General features: G+C 40.3%; 1 protein-coding gene across 12 annotated transcripts in view; it reads left to right on the top strand.

The window, feature by feature from the left end:
- LOC310756452 (contactin-4) overlaps nt 1-23,371 on the top strand; it is a 536,818-nt gene that overhangs the window by 240,609 nt on the left and 272,838 nt on the right. Inside the window, exon 1 of one of the 12 annotated variants that reach the window (XM_083600573.1) lies at nt 8,296-8,544. The exons of 10 other annotated variants lie outside the window; for them this stretch is intronic. The gene's annotated coding sequence lies outside the window, so the exon portion shown is untranslated. Of the gene's footprint in view, nt 1-8,295; nt 8,545-15,960; nt 16,376-23,371 lie in introns of those variants that run through there. One more of the 12 variants, XM_083600572.1, reaches the window with a different exon arrangement.

Below are 23,371 nucleotides of genomic sequence, written 5' to 3' on the forward strand. Positions count from 1 at the left end.
TGAGGGGCCCCTAGTTGATAGGATTGGCTTGATCACAGAGACTGAAAGTTCATGGGAGCTCCCAATAAAGAGATGACCAATTAGTAATCAAGATAATTACTTTCTCCTTCCCAATGACCTTTGTTGGAAGGCTAGGGAAGATCCATACATTTTAATGTTGAGACCTTGTCATTTATTTTACCATGATAATTGGAAAGGATAAAAGATGCTTCACCTTCCACCCTCTCCTAAGAGAGAGCAGGCAATGTTTGGGTGTGCATTTGGGTGCATGTCCCAGGCTAATTTCTCCTCAGTCTCAATGACAGGGCGTAGAAGACTCACCATGCTAAGCTGATCCTTTCGCTACAACACCTTTCCTCTTCCACTTCCGTAGCAAGGAATGGAATACAAGTTTGCCTCGGCTGGCATAGAGAGCATCAAGGGACGAGTGGGCACAAACCCCTCTCAGTGCTCTGCCCAGCATTCATATTGCCCAGACCCATCTAGAGATTGTTGGCCACTGTTAAAACAGAATAGTGGTCTAAATAGGCCACTGGCCTGATCCAGCAGTCTCTTTTTTATGTTCTTACCTTTGCAAAACATTTTGAAAGCTTGCCATGTTAGTAGTTTGTGGGAGATTCACACAAAGTATTCAGTGACTCACACAAACATGTTGTAGACCTTCTCTAGATACCGCATTTACTCGAGTCTAATGCGCCATCGAATCTAATGTGCACCCCAATTTTCAGAACATTGAAACCAAAACAAAAGTACTTGCTGGCAAATGTAAACGTACCATCAAATCTAATGCACACCTTAATTTTTGCAATGTAATTTAAAAAGCCGAGTATTAGATTTGAGTAAATACGGCATTACTTTCATTATGAGCAACTACAGCTGAGCACCTCCCCCCGCCCGCCTTCAGTATTAGGTAATATTCATTAAAATGACATAGAGGCAGGAGAGGTATAATTCTTACCACCTCAGCACAGTCCTAAAAAAGGGAAAAATCTTCACATACCACCACAATTAAAATTAGAAGCTCCCAATGCTGCCAAAAATTGTGGTGGTGGAGATTTTTCCCTGGATTGCCAATTTAAAAAGATGTTATATCATCTTAACCTGAACCAAGCTTCTTATTATTTTTCACATATCTCCCACTTATATACTGCTTCTGCTTCATATGATATATCTAGTCATCTGGGATTCTAGGAGATTGAGGAGGTGGGGATATATGCTCTGGCATTCTGCTTTTGAAATGAACTCCCAGAATCTAAGCTGGCCTGGGGAACAGAAGACTTTCTTTGCCCAATTCCTCCTTGGAGAGTTCTTTCAAGGAATATTAATAGAACATAGTCTTCTCTTCCAGGCGGGAACATTATAGAGCCTTTATTCCCTGCTACTATTGCTTCGGGTGCTTGCAGCAAGAGTTTGGTTGCTGCTGTTTCTTCAGTTGCTTTTCATCTTTGTGATCTTCTAAGAAAATGATGGGTGATGTGAGATGTACCTAGCATGTAAGATCTAGGGTGATGGGGATGCAGGATGTTCAAGACATAGCCTCCAGCACTTGGCTCACAAGAGCATCCCTCAAGCAAATTTGTCTCTGTACAGGGCAGTATTCAGCTAACAATATATTGTGGAACCTCTCATCTCAGAAGCATTCTTAATTTGCTGTATTGGATCACATTAGAAGAATCATAATCTTATGTTGCCCTTCATGTATACAGGAACTTCTGCATTATATTTAGGCTTTTGGTGTGTTTTCTTAGTGCAAAACTATTTAGTAGAACTTCTGGAGCTCACTTGTTTGCAGTATTGTATGCAGCCTTCATCAACCTGGTGCCCTCCAGGGGGGAGATTTCCACTTGTAATCCACACCCACCACACACTAGCCAAATAAGCTATCGAACCACACATGGTTTTCTCATACTTTTGAAGAGTCTATTGTTGTGGGGTTACTCTCTTTTTTATTGCTTATTTTAACATTTTCAGGTAAGTCTTCCCCTGCTTTTTGCATAGAAAATCAGAACTTGATGCTGCATCACAGCAAATTACTGTGATGCAGGAGATTAACAAGCAATCTGCCTTTTGGGCTTTAGGCAGGAGGTACAATATATTGTTTATTGAGCTGGTGGGCCACTATGCATGTGTGGTGGACTAATTTCATTTTGGTGAGTTATATATTGGGCAGGCCTAAACTATACACTTTATCAGCACTGGGTCTACAATATTTTATTTTATTCTGTTCTTTTTTGTATGCAGTCCAGCCTCCCTTTCTTCCCTCTGTCTTCCAGGAAGTAAACTGTTTTATTTACCAGGGTCCAGTCCTCATTATGTACCCTACCAGGGATGCCGGAGAAAAGAATTTTGTATTTGGTACATGCTGTTATTATTTTTCCAGAGCTCAGGGTTTTGGTTAACTTGGGACCTTATCCAAAGATAAAGCTGATGGTAGAATTCTGGAAGTCATCAAATTGTGCCTCTCATTGGCTTACCATTTAAAGTCATTGTTGTAGCTGTGAAGTGATATGAGAACTGCATTATCTCCATAGCTATTAGATATAATATGTTGCATATGTCTCAAATGCACTTTGCAAAATCAGACACAGGATATTTTGTGCACAGTGCACAGAATGAACTATATCTGGAAGTGACAGTAATAATAATTGCAATAATAAACTACACCTATATTTAGTACCATTTGTCCATAAATACCAAATTGCTTTTTAAATATTAACTAAGCCTCAATACACCCCTGTGGAGTAGGTAATTATCATTGCTATAAACATTTTGTATGTGAGACAGAAAGAGATTAATGGCCTTGTATTTTACAAACAGGAAATGAGGCACACTGTTTATGTAAGTACGCTTGGGTTTCTTTTTAATGCGATTGTTGCGAAGGCCTCTGAAGATGGCATATTTACAAGGTAATAGGCAAGTTGTGCTTCTAATTTCCCTGCTCCTCTTTTTTTGTATTAGATGAATAAGAGACGCAGGCCGTGTGATTCACACAAATCCAAATACAGTACTTGGATTTGGGGTGTGTGGTTTGTTCTTCTCACAGCCGCCTTACCCAACAAAACCCACACTGTGAAATACTTTTCAGACTCCAACCTTACCCGTTTACACTTACCTGGGACTGAATCCAGTTGAAATATATGGTATTTACTGAAGAGTAGACAGGCATAGGATTATGCTATTGTTTTTAATTATCTGCAGCTTCTTCCAATGTCTTATACATCTTATTCAATTACAGAACAGGATTCCAACTGCGGTTGTCATAGCTAGAGTAAGGGAACATTTGTATCATCATCATCATCATCAATTATTTGTACCCTGCCACAAATACGCTGCCACTCTGGGCAGCTTCCAACAAAGACCAAAAATACACTAAAATGTCACACATTAAAAACTTCCCTGAACAGGGCTGCCTTCAGATGTCTTCTGAATGTCAGGTAGTTGTTTATCTCTTTGACATCTGATGGGAGGGCGTTCCACAGGGTGGGCGCCACTACCTAGAAGGCCCTCTGCCTGGTTCCCTGTAGCTTTGCTACTCACAATGAGGGAACCGCCAGAAGGCCCTCAGCACTGGACCTCAGCATCCGGGCAGAACGATGGGGGTGGAGACACTCCTTCAGGTATACTGGGCCGAGGCCTTTTAGGGCTTTAAAGGTCAACACCAACACTTTGAATTGTGCTTGGAAACGTACTGGGAGCCAATGTAGGTCTTTCAAGACCGGTGTTATGTGGTCTCGGCGGCCGCCCCCAGTCACCAGTCTAGCTGCCGCATTCTGGATTAGTTGTAGTTTCCGGGTCACCTTCAAAGGTAGCCCCATGTAGCGCGCATTGCAGTAGTCCAAGCCGGAAATAACTAGAGCATGCACCACTCTGGTGAGACAGTCTGCGGGCAGGTAGGGTCTCAGCCTGCGTACCAGGTGGAGCTGGTAGACAGCTGCCCTGGATACAGAATTCACCTGCGCCTCCATGGACAGCTGTGAGTCCAAAATGACTCCCAGGCTGCACACCTGGTCCTTCAGGGGCACAGTTACCCCATTCAGGATCAGGGAGTCCTCCACACCAGCCCGCCCCTGTCCCCCAAAAACAGTACTTCTGTCTTGTCAGGATTCAACCTCAATCCATTAGCCGCCATCCATCCTCAGTATCAGTAGCTCATGTGCCCTCTGGTCAGTTGCATCGCTCTACTTATCAGGAGGCAGAGAGGCAAAGAGGAGGCAGAGAGCTGGCTCGTGCACACACACTGGTGGAGCCAATTCAGTGCTCCCATAGTTGAAATCACATCACACCAACCTTATCTCTCCCGCACTACCTCCTGGTAGGCAGCAGGATGCAAAAAAGTGGAGGTCAGCTGTGTGATGCTGCCCCACAATACTGCCTGCTACTGAGTTGAGTAGTTTCTTATCCTAGCTTCCTGGGATACACCTGAAAGTCCAAAAAATTATTACTCCAACATTGCTTTCTCCAACATTGCATTCACACATATTTTGATAAAACTACAGTGGTACCTCGGGTTACATACGCTTCAGGTTATAGACTCTGCTAACCCAGAAATAGTGCTTCAAGTTAAGAAATTTGCTTCAGGATACAAACAGAAACCGTGCTCTGGCGGTGTGGCGGCAGCAGGAGGCCCCATTAGCTAAAGTGGTGCTTCAGGTTAAGAACAGTTTCAGGTTAAGAACAGACCTCTGGAACGAATTAAGTACTTAACCCGAGGTACCACTGTATACCTAGACTGTAACCCTGTACCCACGTAAATGAGAGCAAGCTCCTTTGAACTCACTGGGGCTTAAAACTGAGTAAACATTTATAGAGTTGCGCTGCTAAGCTGCCTTATAGCAAGACAGACCATTTGTCCCTTTAGCTATTCTGCACTTACTGCCAGCAGCTTCCATGGGTTTCAAACGGGTCTTTCCCAACCTTACCTGGAGCAACCAGGGGCTGAATCTCTGAACTTCTTCATAGAAAACATGAATTTTTGCCACAGTGCTATGGCCCTTCCGACATATGCGTGGATACCCAGAGGAACCAACAGCAACAAAAAGTGTAGAGTACTGACAACTGGGTAGGGATGAATGGTAATTGTGAAAAAGGCTTTCATATCTCCTTCATGCCCTCTGGAACATTGATTGATATGTTGGTTCAGGTGTGATATAATTTATCAATGGAAGTGGTCTTTAGGTTGGAATGCTGCAGGTGGCTTTATAATGTATAGAGTATCTCAGATCTTTATGAATTTGCTATGAAGGATTAGCTGCTAAACGTTGCACAGTGGGGTACTCCTTTTAATGCTTCTAATCAGCTATGTCCTTTTGTGCCACTGAACATGCTTATACTTTATTGGACTGAGTTTGTTTGTTTTTTAATCCCCCACCCCCACCCTTCCACATTGTTTTTAATTGCTCTTCTGTAAATGTTTGGGTTTTTTTCCCAAGCCTGCCTTTCATGTTTAGAACAGTTCCATATTGTTTATAAACTATGTTTGTAATTTGCTGTCCTACAGTATATATCGTTCACTTGATGACTGCAATATCAAGTTGTAACTTGCAGGCATTAATGAACCACTTCAGTTCAAAAACAACAGACAGAAGTTTAATAGCACATTGTTGCTTTAATGCTTTTCAGTAGTGTTATTGCACACATTCAGCAGCCAGTATTATCATATAAAGAAATCAAGTTATTTATATGCATGTGTGAATCAGAAAGTGCCCAGTGCTTCACTTTCTGTCAGAAATCAGAATACCAGAAATCAGCATTCAAAAATAAATGATAATGGATGCCCTACTCAACCTTTTTGTGTTCACTAATTCAGGTTCAGGTACCAGAGCACTCTGTAGATTATAATGGACTATGCTGAAGGCTTTTTTCTACAATAGTGACATACTCTCCAGAAGAAAGCAGACAAAAAGTGTATGGCAACATTGAAAAACCAATGAGTAAAGCATCACAAATTGATTGATTGTATATTTTGTATAAACATATTATTCTCTGCTCTTTAGTCCCCCAAACGTTCTATCAGGCACGTCCAACTCCCAAGAGACTTTGATCTACTCCCAGTATAAAAAGCTGGCAGTGATCTACCCAGGATTGCACAGAGTTGTTGATCTTTTTTTGGGGGGGGGGAGGGCTTCATCAGAGCTGTTGAGCGCTCTTTTTTTTTTTGGCCCAGGATCGACCAGGAACACTCCATGATCGACCAGTAGATCACGATCGACCAGTTAGACATGCCTGTGTTAAACAAACAAACCATAACATAACATAACAAAGATCCAGGGAAAACATGACACTGGTAGATTGGTGTTCACTATTTTCTTCTGTCTGAGGGCATCCCAGATAGACAGCTGTGATTGTGACACAAATCATGACTGGCTCACCAAAACCATTGGGAACAGATCCAGCTGGGCAAACATAGCAATGCCAAAAACCTGTACAGTGGTACCTCAGGTTACATACGCTTCAGGTTACATACGCTTCAGGTTACAGACTCCACTAACCCATAAATATTACCTCGGGTTAAAAACTTTGCTTCAGGATGAGAACAGAAATCAGCTTTTAAATGGTGCTGTGTTGTTTTTACCATTAATATTTTAATTTTTTTGTATTACTTTAATTCAATTAGAGTTTAATTACCTTTTAACGGTCAGAAAAAAAAAAAGAAATCATGCAGCGGTGGCACATTGGCAGCAGGAGGCCCCATTAGCTAAAGTGGTGCTTCAGGTTAAGAACAGTTTCAGGTTAAGAACAGACCTCCAGAACAAATTAAGTTCTTAACCCAAGGTACCACTGTATCTGGTAACATACAGGCTGCTACCTTGTCAGCCAAGTAATCCCGAAGAACCTGAGGTGTGAATTGCTTGATGGTGCAACCCTAGGCTTGTGAGCTTCCTTTCCCACTGCAAGTCTTACTTGATTCAAGAATGCTTGGAATTTATCACCAACCTTTATTGCTTTTATGAATGATAACTTTGCTTCTCTTTAGCTTCCCATAAAATTGTCGCATCTTGTCCTTCATGCATATTTTGCAATTTAACTGCATTATTTCCAGTTATCTTTTTCTCTGAATCTCTCTGTGTGTACCTGTGCATCTGCCAACTGAGGATGACACTCCATTCTTCTATCAGGTGAATTTGACTTTTGTCTATGAAAGCTTAACCATAATTAACGTGTTAGTTGTCAAGGCACAGCAAGACCTCCCACCCTGCGTCTATGGAAGTTGTTCTGACAGTGATGATTACTTGTCCCATTTCCCATTCACACATCTTCCCCAATGAGAAAGTGCTCAATGGCAGCTTAATTTAACCTCATGTTTACACAGCAGAATCTTTAAAACACTGCTTGTTTGAGAGAAATAAATAATAAGAATAATAACAACAATTAATAACAATATAATTATTTTATAATTATTTTACTTGCTGTTAATGGGTGGGACTCCAACATAGCAGTAAGGCAAACATTCTCTCCCCCCCCCCCCCGCCAGCAGATTTGGGAGTTGTATGTCATATGGGGGGGAGGGGGAAAGTCCTATTGCACAAGCAGAAGTCATTCTACTTAGGCAAATATTTTGTTGGCTATTTCCCACTGATAATTTCTCAAACATTTATACTATGATTAGCATTTAACCGTCATTGTTTGTCCCTGATAACCCTATGTAATTGGTCAAATCTTAATTTAACTGAAGTCTGAGGAATAAATAGCTAAGGCTTAGGACCACCCAGTTATCCATGCCTGAATTTAAACAAAGGTATCTCAGACCCCAAACTCTATCTACTAACATGATGCTCAGCTGTGGCCTTTACGTTTTATATGTTACTCATTTTTGTGCTTTATATTTAAATAGTGTGTTGTGATTCATATTTTTAAAAATTATTACCTGCCCTCATCCTAAGGATTAGGAAAGGTGGAGACTCTTTTTTAAAAAAACAACAACAACACACAACCCAGTGTGTTAGAAATTTAACTGCTTCAGAAAAGACCTGATGCAGAAATCTGGGTTTATAGCAGCGTTCGATGCTGTATATGCAAAGCATTCAGCTTAATTACAGAGATTTATGTAATCATCTGTTATGTGGTCATAGCAAGATTACAGTGTTACTTAAATCCAGGAACCATAGACATAAATGTGTGTGTTTGCCTTTAATTAAAAAGAAGTCTTGTATCCTTGATCAGTGAACAAAATTAACCAGTTTTCAGATATCCCTGAACTGGGATTATATGTCCTTCTGTGTACAAGGTCTCCCAATGTGTGCATCTTTGATTCATGTGTTAATTGTGCAGGTCCTTGGGGGAAGGGAGGCATAAAGCAGGAGCACTGTACTTCCTGATTAATGCTAGTGAGCAGCCATACAGTGCTCAGTGCATAGCGGTTAGGCTTCTCTAGTCCCAGCTGAGAATATGGTTCCATTATCTCCCAGCTGCATAGGGAATCCATAAGGGCCTTTTCTGCCTGGATGATCAGTACAGTGGAAGCAGTGACTTGATGAGAGCTGAGATCTTTGTTTGATTTGCTGTAAAATGTAAAAGAGAAACTGGGATATTTTATTTTACAGTTCTGTAAGTACCGGTTTTTCTTCCATAGCTGCATGTGAGCGAGTTGTGACTTTGCCAGCTACATATAATTTTCTGTTCCACTGCTCTTTGCTGAATTTAACAGGGAGGAATGAGGGTAATCTGTTTACAGATTGCAGGTTGCTTTGGCTATCTAAAATGCAGGCATGTGATGATTGTTTCAAGGAAACAAATAACTTGACTTTTTAAACTGGGTTTTCTTCTTTGAGAGTTTAACAAAATGTAGCTGCATAGTTTGATGTTTTGCTTTGAAGTGTGGCTTGGATGTCTTCTTTAAACTATCCTTTTTGTGTCAGTTAATATTGGGGGGGGTACTATTTCTTCAAATCAGCATTTACTAAGTGCCATCAGAAAGCATCTTTTTAAATTTGATGTAGGCTTACAGTTTCTCATTATATCTTTTTAAATTTCAATAAAAGTTGTGTTGGGGGAAGGAATAGTGTAGTGGCAGACTTGTTGTTCTGACAAATGTAGTCCATAACTTAGTGTGCAGAATAAGCACAATAATATTACTTATAGTGTTCAGGTGTTTTATTTAAAAATTGTTGAAATGTTTTATTTATGATTTGAGCGTTGAGTTCAGAACTGGGAACTATTATGCAGCTGATGTATTTGATGTGGCTTTATTTTTCAAAACAGCGTTCTTCCAATAGAATTATTTTTATTGCAAAACACAGTATGTTAATCCCTAATATTTAACACCTCTTCGTTCTTTGTTATAGACACAAAAGTACTACTGAGTTATCATAGTAGTACTGTATGAGTTTTGCAAATGACAGGTTGCAGCAAGTTGTGGCATTGCATATTGACAGCTGAAAGGGTGTGTGTGTGTGTGTGTGTGTGTGGCTCATAACATATGTTTTGGGGTTCCCTCATTTGTTTCCCAATGACAGTTGACCTTAAAAAAGATATGAATTACGGTGGCCTTGGGCCTGTTGTTCTAGTGTTCATGCCTATTTCAGGACAAAGCAGTTTTAAGGCACCGCTGCTTGAAAGCTGGCATGCTGCACAAGTTGAATGAAACCATGTGGTGTGGAAAGCACCTACTGGAATGCAAATATATATATATATATTCCTGAATAGGCAATAAGTCTCAAAGCAGAGCAGAACCACAGGCTGTTAGGTATGAAAGTGGCTCGCTGCTGAGGACAGAGTATCCTCTCATTAGCTGTGGTTGATGTGAATGGCTAAAGAAAAGGGAGAATGTCACAATAGATGGTTACCTACAGTAGCACAAAAAGCATCCACACAGCCTGGGGGTATTGGGAGCAAAATAAAGAAACTGTACCTGGAAAAAAATGGTAGGAAATCAATGTAGCCTCTTTTCTTTCTCAGTCTCTTCCCCCACTCCAAAGTTACCTGATTTATTCCGCCTTACAGACGTATGCTGATATTTCAGCTTAGTACTGGCTGGATCCATGGAAAGGGCTTGTCTGAAGTAAATATGCATCAATAAACATTTCTTTATTCTTTTTTTTAAAAAAAATCTTATTGTTTTCAGCAACTGCATCCACAAGCACTTTCTTTTAATTGAAAGAAGGGTCAGCCTTTGTTTCAAAACAAAAAAGCTATTTCAGTGAGCACTTGTTTTACAGAAGGCTTATAGAGATATTACAGTAATTTATTCTCCCAGCAAATTTGTAATTTCAGCATTTGTATAATGGTCATAAGCAAGTATGGTGTGGAATATGATATTGCTCTGTTAGGCATATTAGTGAAAATAACATCCTTAGTTATGTTGTCAAACCGTTTGCAAATATATACACGCACACATAAAGGCTAAAAAAAATGAGAGAACAATTCCATTTGTATTCCTTTGCAATGGGTGGGTGGATGAAGCTGGTGTTGGTAGTGAACAGACCTGATCTCCTAAGAACCTGTGTTTTTTCAGTAGAAACCAAACACTTATCTAAAGTCCCTGCAGGAAGCATGATTTCGTCAAAGCAAGTGCTTTAATTCTCTTTTAAATGAGTAGAGGAGGAGAAAAGGCTTGAGCTGGTGATATTGCTGAATTGCACTGCAACATCCACAGTCATTACTAAGACTTTGAATATTTGTAGTTCTGTGACTTTAATAATTTAAATGGGTTTCCAGTTGTTTGAAACAGTTTGAAGATCTGAGCTTCTGACTGCCTCTGTTCTTACGTGAATGAAAATCAGATATAGGCGACAGCTGTAAAGAACAGCCTAGGAAAGCATTGAATGGCCCTGATGGGATTAAAAGCTGTGCTGACGTTATGCATGTATGTGTATAAAGTTGCTGGCATTGGAGAGCGCCAGCAAACCCTTATTGTTAGATAAAGCAAAACAAAAAATGTTTGGAATTGGATCCACAGACTCAGAAATGGATAGAAGAAGGAATTAACAAGAACGCTGTTGAGCCAGTGCTTCTGAACATGCCCACAGCAGAAGCACAGTCATATTACCAAGTTGTACCCCTGTCAGAACAGCAGTAGGAATTTGATTCAGGTGACAACTTACAAAAAGGTAGTTGTGTTAGTCTCCTGCAGTAAAAAGGCAACAAAGAATCTTGTGGCACTTTAAAGACTTAGCAGATTTATTGGAGCATAAGATTTTGTAGATTAGAGTCCACTTGATGCATCTAATGAAGTGGAATCTAGCTCATCAAAGTATGTGCTAAATGTGCTAGTCTTTAAAGGTTGCACAGCACCTTCTTATTTTTGTTTCAGGTTTTAACTTCAATTGAGGTTAGCCTTGGGAATACCAAAGAGCTAATATTTGGTGAAGAACAATGTTTACTCAAGCAGATCCGGGGGGGGGGGGGGTTGAGTAGTAGATTTGGAATGCAGATATTTATTGCACTTTCATCGTGTGCCTTTTAGCTTGTGTTTTGACTTTATGTTCTGTTTTCCCCATTTTCCTCCCTTGCTTGTTTTTCAAGGTATCAATTTTGTTTCTCATGATTTCATCATCGTCATTAGTTGCATAAACTCCAGGCAATTCTTCAGTATGATAATAATGAAAACTAAAGCCATGCCTTCTGATTCTCAATCATGTGTTTAATCCGCCCGGCATTTTTATAATTTTCTCTGTTTTGATCACATTGATATCTATCAGTATTAAATTATAAAAAGAAAGGAAATCTTTGTTAAATTACAGTCTCTTCACACCCCCAGATACCAAGCCTATTATTACAACATGACCAGGTAATTACAGGTGTGCTATTTGGGGTCCTTGATCAGGAAATTTTTGTATGCCATCAGGGAAACAGGTAATGACCGATTTACATGCGTCCAATTGATGCGAATTGTGGCAACCCAGGAGTGGCTGGAAAAGGGGGCGGGGCTGCAACAAGGCAGAAGGGGCTTCTGTGCACTCTGCCATTGCATGTGATGACCTGGAATGCAACCCCTGCGCAAATTGGGGGTTGCCTGTTTTGCACTATACCATGGATACTTAAAAATCTGGGTTCAAATAAAATGGAAAATGTGACCAAAGTGTTTAGGGTCATGGCTTTATAGCAGTGTTCTATAATCAGCTAAGTCTTGTGGATTTTGGTTGCAGTCTGCTAATACTGAAAAGCAGACTTCGAATCATTCAGGACAATGTCAGTCATGCGGAGATTGAAGGAGTGCCATTCTTTGTAAGTCACACTCTAGCCCCGTGCCATGTGATGTCCAAGTAAGCAGCTAGGGTTTCTTTAGAACCTCCCAATGCAGTTCAAAACAACAACAACCCCAGATAAGTATTATATAAATGGAAACATGAGACTTGTGTACCCATTAAATTTCCTGAATAGCTCAAGGAAAATAACAAACATGGAAAAGAGGTACAGTCATACCTTGGGTTGAAGTAGCTTCTGATTGAGCATTTTTGGTTTGCGCTCTGCGGCGACCCGGAAGTAACGGAGCGTGTTACTTCCAGGTTTCGCTGCTCGCGTATGCACAGACACTCAAAATGACATCATGCACAGAAGCGGCAAATCGCGGCATGCGCGGATATAGGTTGCGTTCACTTCGGGATGCGAACGGGGCTCCGAAACGGATCCCGTTGACATCCAGAAGTACCACTGTATAGGAATGGAGTGGAAGATGTAAGGAGGGGAGCTGAAGCCCTTCTGCTTATTGGGAATCAGTCTGGAACAGACAAACTTTGATTTGGGTGGACGGAATCAGTTTGGAGCAGTCTCATTGAGGCATGATCCAAGGAGGACTAAACTGGGTAGCGAAGAATTTACAGGCTGGACTAAAGAACTGGCTGGCTTCTTGAGGGAAGAGGGCACCAGAGACAAATTTTGATTTGGGTGGACAGAAGGGACACAGCAGAACAATATGTGAATTTGTTGTACCACTGCAAGCGAAGCAAATTGGTTGCGCAGTCTTAATTGGAACAAAGTTGTTTAAAGTCTCTATATCATATCTGTGCTCGATTGGTAGAAGTGTCCCATGTGGGAACTGGGCTTATTCTTAGAAGATGCAAATGGGTATTAAGTTACCAGTGTCCTTCAGGAGCAAGTTTCTGTTCTCATCAGGGCCAGTAAGGACCAAACAGAAGCTTGTGCTGACAGTTTGCAAACAGTGTGAGTAAATAATTAAGCATTACACACGTTTGGCGTCAGGCGTGTGCTATAGAAGGAAGGCAGGACACACCATCCATAGGAAATCCCACCTGAAATGTACCTGCCATTTTCCAAACCAGACTTGAACTCTGCTCCTGTGGGAGAAGTGCAGATTGGCTGGTGGGCTATCCAGTCCTTCATTCATTGCACACACACCCCTGCATCATGGCAAAGGTACAGGACTGGCACTCAGACTAGGATAACTGGGCTCCATCTACATGAGAAGCAGAACACAAGAACTGAGTGATTGGATCTGCCACTCTCTCTTCCAAATCTCAGAAATATTCCATAATATGCAAAATGAACCATGGGAAGAGAATAAGGAAAGTCATTGATATTTTAAGGTTGTTTAAATGAATATTCTAAATTGAAAAACAGAAAATTTAATAAAAAATTTACACACACACACCTCAGAAATATTCCTAGCCTTCTATATAGGTAATATCCTTCTACTTACATTCTGGAATTAAAATCTCAAACTGGTAATGATTCACCAATGAGTTGTGACTGGCTCACAAAGGCTATGAGCCTAAACAGAATGTGTCTCAAAGGGGGGGAAGATAAATGAGTTTGTCAGAATACAGATCCTTAGCAAACACAATAGGGTAAAAATGTAGGTCATCCGCCTTGCTCCTTCATACACACAACAATCAGACGAAATTGAATACTCTTTCATTATGTCATGATGGCTGTGGCCGCTAAGATGCCTTAGACATGGTCTAACAATGGCTATTACTCGTAACAAGTGGGGCCTGCGACCAGTTAAGGATTCCAGTCAGCTATGCCTCCCTCCAGGTCAATATAAGCTTCATAGGGATCAAGCAAACCAATTCACTTGCTTTCTGTCTCCCACCACTAGGATAGATTTCTGGTTTTCTTTTCCAGCTGGCACCCAATATTCTGTGGCTCCTGGATGTTCATTTCTCATTGAGTGGTTATGTTTTCCCACCGGATGAGGATCCTATTGTGGATTTTTTTTTTTAAAAAAATGGATTTCTGCATGCCTGGGACTTTACCCAAGGATGTTGATGCTTCCCATTTATTTCTCATTGTCCCCATTTTGGCTCCAATCCTGTTGTTAGCAGAGGTTCAACTCCTCAACATACCTTTTCCGTCCAGTGAAAGCACTTGGACTCACCAGCAAGGAACTTGAGCCAGCCCTCTTTTAATTAAATGTGGTAGGTCCTTGGGAGGCTGAGAAGGTGAAAGAGATGTCTTCAGAGGGAGGCAACCACAAGTCGTTTCAGCAGTGGCTAGCCAGGTGGGGTGGAGTTACAGCAGTAGCCTCTCAACAGAAGCATCACTGTTGATTGCTGGGCAAGGTGGCAGCAAGGGCAAACCGTTGGACCCAGTCTGGTGCTCCTACCAGTGCACCCAGACAACTCCCACCTTGCTGTCACGAAGTAAGCAGCAGTGGCACTTCTGCCAAGAAGCTATTGCTATGGCTCCACCTCAAGTGAGTCACTCCTGGTTTTGCTCACAATCAGTTGGAATCAAGCCTTGTTGGGGTGAATGAGGGAATACTTTTGCATTTCGGATTATAGCCAACTAAATCATACTCCGAGTAGTTACTTGGACCTAAGCCATGCCAATTATCTCAACGGGTCAACTCTAAGTAGAACTAACATTGAATACAACTCTTTATCTCTAGCACTGAAGAAACAAATTTGGCACACTATTTTCGCACTCAATCAAAATGTTAAGGAAGTGCTTTGCATGTTACATTGATTTTGAAACTTCTGGTGCATCCTTTGAAGCCTGTGGTTCTTATAAGATCTTATTTTAAGCATATTTATATCTGACCTATTTCTTGATGCATTACATGTGGAAATTATGATATATCTCCTTAGGCTGTGCTCCGAAGCACACTTACTTGGAATTAAATCTCCAGAAATTAATGGGACATACTTTCCAAGTACCAGTATATGTGCTTAAGATTGTTCTTTAAATAACTGGCAGAGAATGCATTTGTGCTGCATCTTCCTCTGTGTGTGTGCATGCTTGCAATTAGTGTTGATGCAACAGTACTATAAAATAATGGAATGTTAATTCCCTTTATAGTTTGCATTTCTATAATGATGCTGTGCCATGTGATTATCCCCAGACACAAACTACTAAAATTATTAGAACTTGGCTTTTTCTTTTCTTTTTCTTTTTTTGCTTCTCCTCACTGTTTGATGAGAATCTGAGGCTAATGTTGCCCCTGATTAAGTATCCACACCACAGCCTATTGAGCCAGGAGACAGTTAAATATTTTATGTGAATCAATGCAGTATATGAAAATCATTTGCTTTTGTTTCCTTAGTATCAATATATATTTGCTGGACAGTAGCAAACCAATTAAGAGGAAGCACCGATGCAGGTTAACCTAGTTAGTCCCCTTTCCCCGTCATTGTTTTCTCTCTCTCCGCCTTGGAATTTTATTTCTAAATTGAAGAAAAGTATACCTTTACACAGGCAGTCTTGTGGTTGTTGATATTATATCACTTGCATCTTCGATGTATTTCAAGTTGTTAATTATTGTGCCTTGCACATCAACCTCAAATGTATCATTTTAAGTTAACAGCTCTGGCCATTTGTGGTATTCGTTGTTGTTGAGCAAATAGTTCTGCTTATGTACCAAATGGCTCTATTGTATGGTATAAGCCAATGGTAGGCTTCTCAAACAAGACATACATACGAGGATTTGAGAAGGAGGCTAAACCCCTCTGCCTTTCAATTCACATGCTTGCTTTCTTAGAGAGGGAAGGTCTGGAGGTGATGTTTCTCACAGAAAAGGGGCTGTACTTGCATCAGTTGGTTTGTCAGGAAAGAGAATCTTGTGATTTAATGTTGAGAGGAAAGCATAAGAAGGGCTGCAAAGGAATAAAGTATCTCTTACGGTGAGACATAAAATGCAGTGGTGTGGATTTTAGAGGAGATGGCAAAATTTACGGAAGCAAGATATCTCAGGCTGCTGGCAAAGGAGAGTCAGGAAGAGAGATTTAAGGTTCACCAGGCGGAAGACTTTATATCAGTGGGGAGAAATTCAAATGCCTGGCAGAATGCTTGCTGCTGTCCAGTAAAGTGTATTGACACTGCAAAGAAAATGTAAATAAGGCAAAAGAAGCCTGAGCTTATTATGGCCAGATGAAATGCAGGGAAACTGTTTCCAGGAGCGGAGGGGAGAGGATGTGTATGAGTGGAAAAAATATCAACAACATTGGGACAGATTCAGGAGCAGCTGTCATGTTTGCTGGTAAGTGGCCGAATAAATTACTATGAATCTTGAATAGCTTGTAGTGTGAAAAGGATGTTTAGAGATGTTGTTGCCTCTAGCAACTTTTTTTATTATGACTGAGCACATTAATAGCATCACTGCCCAAGCTTTGAAGCAAACTCTATTCTATAGAAAGTATTTAGAATAGTACTAGATGCATTCACTCTTCCTGGTACTGTGCGAGGCAATGCTTGCTTAATAGCTTTTATTTAACAAGCAGAAATTAGTGAGGGGCGGTTACAAAGGTAGCTAGCTGCACATATATGTACAGATACTACAATAACTAAAATTTACAATGCTTATAAAGGGAAATAATCTCCTTGGAGGATCCATGAGAGATTAGATGTTCTGTTAAAACTATTTTATGTCATATATATTAACTTTTATGAGTTCTGATAGTTCAAATGAAACTAAAACATCTGTGCACCACAGAGGTTTACTGGAATGCCTTTTGTCATTAGGTGTGTGATTATTTATGAGCAAGGTAATGGATTAGGGTCAGTAAGCAAAAAGCAATTTCATCAATTGTGGCATTTTAAGGTATGTTTGTGTACTTTTCAGACTCAAAGAATTTTATTTCTGTTGAATTCTTCTTTTTCTTTTTCTTCTTTAATTACTGTCATTAACGATCCTTGTAGAATCTGCACAGATAACAATATTTTTGTGTGAAATGGCCATTCTAAGAAGTTTCCCCATTCATTTCAATTTGGTTTACAAAGGAGAAGTTCCCAGTGCATTGAGGCTGGCTCCTATCTATCTATCATCTATCTATCTATCTATCTATCTATCTATCTATCTATCTATCTATCATCTATCTATATCTATCTTATCTCTATGCTATAGAATATATTGTTAAAAAGATAATTAGTTTGTATTGTTCAGCTGCATTTGTACGTTTCAAAGTCCAAGAGTTCTGTTCTACTTGGTAATCACTTTCCCTGCCATAGCACAACTCAAATGAGGCAAATCCAGTTTATTATAGTCCTTAACCTCCTCTTTGCTCTTGAAACCAACTGGAGAACCATATATAAAAATTAAAATCAGTCCCCCACCCCTGCCCAAACTGTTTAGCACAAAATGCAACCCAAAGGCTGCACAAAATAGCTATAGCTCTAGAACTTCACAATTTTGTATATCAGTTTCCTGCAAATCAGAAGTGTTTTCCATGTGTGCCAAAGAACCAGTGACTCCTGAAAACACATTATAAGTGTCTGTGTGTGTGTGTGTGTGTGTGTGTGTGTGTGTGTGTGGAGAATGCTGGCCCCACCGAGTCTGGCAACATCCCGGTGAATGTTTCACAACATGGCACTGATATCTAACTTGAAGGACTGGTTAAAGACTATGAACTGCTCTCTGGATACTTTGTTCAAGCGAAAAGAAAGAAGCTGCGGCTGCAGTTAATGAAGAGCTAGTGGCCCATCCCACATCTGCCAGGGAGTGTTCAGCCAACAGCACAATGATAGAATGACATTAAAGGTTAGCGGCCCGGTGTGGGGGGAGGAAGGAATTGCCTTGCTGAGTAGGTCAGAATAGTGTTCTGCACTAAAAATAGAAATAGTGTAATTATTGCTTTTCTGTACAGGTTGTATATGTTATGGAAGAAAGGAAACAAACTGGCAAAAATGTAACTAAAACTCTGGCATAGCCATAAATGTCATTCACCTTTTCTTCATGTTTTCAGTCAAGTATTGTATAGCTCAGGCTATCATTGCAATAATTGTCTTTTTACAGTTGTAGAATACATTGCCATAAACCTTAAGGAGTCACAAAGCCTTTTATCATTGTGTCTTCTTAATCCAAGAATTCTTTAAAAACATATTCTCTGACATCATTATATAACTTCAGAACATTTATCTGGTTCACAATCAGAAAAGCCAGTTTAAAAACAAATGCTGTTAGAATTTTGTCAGATATATTTATCACTTGATGAGGAGATTCCAGGGCTCTTCACCATGCAGATTGTTCCTTAAAGTTGGTTTGAGGTACAGCACTTCAAACACAAAGTGAAGCAGGATCTAGCTAGTCTCCCTTCGCTTACTACAAGAACAAAATGAAAACATCAGCATTCATTTGTGCTGGGTTCCACAGTTTCTGCAGTATATAAGGCCCCATAGGGCCCCGCTCAGTGGAGTATGCCCTGTTCAGCTGTGAAGCAAAGTACCTGCTTATAAAAGTACTGTACAGAAGCTATCCTCTGTTGTGACTGAATTTTAAATACACCCTTGAGTCTCAGCCTGGCCTGGCTTTGTAGTCCATCATATTTCCGATTTAAGAACATAAAGACAGCCTTATTGGATCAGACCAATGGCTTGGCAAGTCCAGCATCATGCTCCCCACAGTGCCTATGGGAAGCCCATAAGGAGGGCCTGAGTGCAATAGCTCTCTCCTGCTCATGTTCCTTAGCAACTAGGATTCAGACACATGATGCCTAGTGCCTCTGATGCTGGAGGTAATATATAGCCATCGTGACTGTAATAGATATTGATAGGCTTCTTCATGAATTTGTCTAATTCCCTTTTAAGTTGGTGGCTGTCATTGCATCTTGTGGGTTGTCTGTTCAGATGTTTCATTTCATAGAAAGACAATAGTTGAAATCATACTTTTCTGGTCATATTTTTGAGAGCCCTGACTGAGAATCTTAAAGATGAACTCTGCCAGCCCTTAATGGAAAGTCAAGCTCTTGAATTTTAGATAATGATAGAAATTTAGATTTGAAATTTCAGCATGTGGCTCTTGAATACACAGAAGGAAAGGGTTAGAGTAATGTGGGTCACTGGAATCTTGGTTAGAAGATAACTGCTTCTAGCCACTCTGTGGCTTGCCTCAAGCAAGATAGATCTCTGTTGTTTAGCTACATTCCCCCAAAGTAGCTTGGGTTACATTTCAATGGAAGTGCACATTTGAAACCAATGGTGTCACATTCTTCGGTCCTGTGCTTGTGTCCTGCTTAAGCTACAAACATGCTTGGTAGCTTTGAGCAAGTCACAATACCTTATTTTCCCCCATTTATAAAACAAGAATAACTGATTTAATTTCTGCCAAACTTTTCTGCTTGCCTTTTGTTCTTTTGTTCTTTTTCTTTTTTGCTGCTTGATTTTCATCCTTTCCCAACGAAGGCAGATCTGAGAGAACAAGAAAGGCAGGAGGCTTGAATGGGACTTTGTGAATCTAGCAAGATAAAGTGATGCTGGTGCGATAGCAAATCAATGGCAGTGACTCTCTCCTTGTAGGGAGCATGGAGGAAGGGAAGGCTAGACGAAAACAGTTCTGCAGGATGTGCCTGTAGTGACTGTCTGAGCCACTGGCATCTAGAAGTCCTTATTAATGTGCTAACTTGTTAAATAGCAAATATATGAACTGATTCATATTTACTGGAAGCAGTAGTTCAACCTGCATGGTTGTAGTTGTTTAGTAGTTTAGTCGTGTCCGATTCTTCGTGACCTTTTTAGTGGTAAAAGTGAACCAAACTGGTCTTGTCGAAGTTGTAAAACAAATTGCAACTTGCTACTCCTTGGAAACTCTCAAAAAGTGGGTAGAGTACAGAATAAGGTTAAGCCATGATTTGAACATGTGTTGGGTATTTCATAAACACACACACACACACACACACACACACACACACACACACACTTGGCATTGGTCAAATTTCCAATTGGTGGAGTGTTCTCCTCAGGGAGGTTTGGCTGGCGCCTTCATTATATACCTTTAGGCACTAGACAAAAATGTTCCTCTTCAACTTCCAATGTGGCTGTGAAGCAAGAGATCATAACTTTCTATTTTAGATTAATCACAACTTAATGCTACATTGAATCACTAAACTGAAAAACAAAACAGCTTCTTAAAGTGTGGTTTGAAGCAGACTTGTTTAACTAACCATAGTTAAGATTAACCACATTTTTTCCTTGTTTGGATGCCACAACAAACTGCATTCTAAAACAGAATCAGAGGCTTCAAAACTCCTCCTCATGGCTGTGCTGGAAGTGGAGGAGGAAGTTCATGAGTTCAGAGCTTGCTGTGGCTTCTCCTTGTAACTCTTAGCTACGCTTTAGTGTCACATGCAGACACAGCCATTATTCAGAGCAGCACGTATGTTAATTATTGCAAGTTTTTACAGCACTTTATTCGGACAGTGGTGCTTTGGCCACAAATGGTTGTTGAGCAGAGAATATCTTGTAGGCTCATGTTGTGCCTCTGAATATCTGAGAAAGGTTCAGAAGAGATCCCTTGGCATTCCATTGCTGATAGGAACATAGGAAGCTGCCTTTCAGACTATTGGTATATCTAGCTCATAGGAACGTAAGAGTGCTACTGGATCAGGCCAAAGGCTCTTCTAGTCCAGCTTTTCAAGTTCTAGTCCAACTTGAAAGCAGGACCTGAGTGCAATAGCACTCTCCCCAGTTAGGATTCCCAGCCACTGGTATTCAGAGGCATACTGCCTCTGACAGTGGAAATAAAACATAGCTGTGCTGTAAGGTAAAGGGACCCCTGACCATTAGGTCCAGTTGTGACCGACTCTGGGGTTGTGGCGCTTATCTCGCTTTATTGGCCGAGGGAGTACAACTCCCATCATCCCTAGCTAACGGGACCAGTGGTCAGGGATGATGGGAATTGTAGTCCCAAAACAGCTGGAGGGCCAAGTTTGGCCATGCCTGTCTTACACACTCCATAACAAATTTCAGAAATACGATTAAAGGTAGTAATAATTTTTTCTAAGCTGTGCAATGTACTTTTTTTTTTACAATCTCTGAAATAAGTCTATGAAGCATGTGGCACAAGCAGAATTATATATTGCAGCATGAATTGTTTGTCGGCTGTGATTACCTCCATAACCTGTGCTCTACCACTTCTGAGTAATCAATATATCTTAATGTTGCAAATTACTGAAAGCAAACAATTTATTTTATTGCACATGGGGTAACTTGGGAATTAATGAAATTGTGTTATTTTGTGTTGTCACATCTCTTCAGTCATTCAGTGTTACGTTTTGAGATAGTGAAGTGGACTGATAACTTCTCAGGTTCAGTTCAAATCATGTGCCATTCATTCAGAGGGTGTCATTAAAGTTTCTGCACTGCATGTTGGGCGACTGTGAAGTTTGGAGGTTGCTTACTATTTGTTTTTGCATGGTGAATATGTACACCAACAATGCATTTTTTGGCAATGGGTAGCACTGGCATAGACATTCTCTAGATCATACAGTAAAGTGAAATGCCCATGTTTCTTTGTTATGGAGCATTAACACAAAAAGGCAATTGTCGTTCACCTCCATGAGGAGGATGTACTGTTTCAATACAATCTTAATTTTCACCATTTAAGAACCACAGTTGATTAACAGTTCTATCCAAATGTCATCTTAGGTGTGCCTTCACTATACACTTCAGGTATCTCAGAACTGGAAAACTGTGACTTAAAGTTTGTTGCAATTAATGATTTCTACATGGATTATTTGTTTTATTGCCTCTTTTGTCCTTTCTGTGTTCTTGTCATTCTTTTGTGTACTTTATGTACACACAAAGAGCCACACAATAACAAATGAAGTGGGGAAAGGGACACTGGCAAATAATAACACGGGGGGGGGGGGGGACAAAACAAGAAATCCCAGCTCACTATTTGAAACGACAAAATGGAGTACGTATTCCAATGTAAATTCTGTTCCAGGTTACTGTCACATTCCAAGGACAGTGTTCTTTGTATGCCTGACTAGGGACTTTATGATGAACTTGTTAGATATTTAATGACAATTTGGATTTCACGGTTAACAGTAAGAGCTGTTCAATATTGGAATAGACAGCCTCAGGAACTGGTGGACTCTCCTTTCCTGGGAGCATTTAACCAGTGGGTGAACAAGAATCTGTTGCATGCTGTAGTTGCATCCTGCATTGTTGAAGAATTAGCTCAGTTGGCAGAACATGAGACTCTTAATCTCAGGGCTGTGGGTTTGAGCCCCACATTGGGCAAAAGATTCCTGCGTTGCAAGCTGTTGGACTAGATGACACTTGTGTTTCCTTCCAACTCTACAATTCTATGACTTCCAAGACCCGGCCCATATGATATGCTGTAATTTGTGCACGCTTCAATTGTGCAATGTGTTTATTGAGGGGGGGATGTTTAATTGTTTCTGCTCTGCATCATGTACAAAATGCATGAGCTTGCTAGAAAGTTTTCAGTGCATCCTGAAGCTCTCAGTAAAAATGTTTATTTCTCCTCTCTGGAACAATGCATATTTCATTGCTGTTAAGTGACAACTTGGAAGCTGGGGAGTGACATTTAACTTCTTTCTGCTATGGTGACACGATGACAGCTGTCGTAGGAAGGAGAAAGATACAATGATTAAAATTCTTTAGATAAAGGCATGCTCACTTTTACAGCTTAATGGAAATCACTTCCTAGTGAAAAAGTCTGGACCACTAAGTATTTTGAGTCAACAAATTGTGTGCTGTCTATGTTTGAAGGAATTAATCTTCCTTTAAACTTTCAATAAAACCTATCATTATAGCAAGGGGAATATTAGTTATTATTTGAGCCTGCCTATGAAGATTTACTACCATGAAGTGCTTAGATTTGGGTGAGATTTTTGTGGTTATGCTGTATGAAACGTGAATAGTAAACATATTATTATACAAAGCAAAATCACTCCAAGCAATAACTAATTTAGCACCAGGTGAGGTTTTTAGTCCTGATATTTTACTTCTGGACATGTCTTTGATAGGCCTCTGTTGCTGAAACGTGAAGTTATTTACTTAAATTTCGGTTGTCAAGATTCAGGTGTGATAGAAAATAATTCTATTCTGATACAATAGTCATTATTTTTGCCCGTCTCTCTCTCTCACTTACTCTTTCACACCCCACACACCCAGAAGGTTCATGCAACAGGCTGAAGTTCTGTGTGTACTACTGCCCCAATCAGATATAGTTTGCTCATTAACCTGTCCCAAGCCTAGTGTTGCCAGACTAACAAAGCCAGATGAAAACCAC

The sequence above is a fragment of the Podarcis filfolensis genome (assembly GCF_964270895.1).
Source record: "Podarcis filfolensis genome assembly, chromosome: 2".
NCBI lineage: Eukaryota > Metazoa > Chordata > Lepidosauria > Squamata > Lacertidae > Podarcis > Podarcis filfolensis.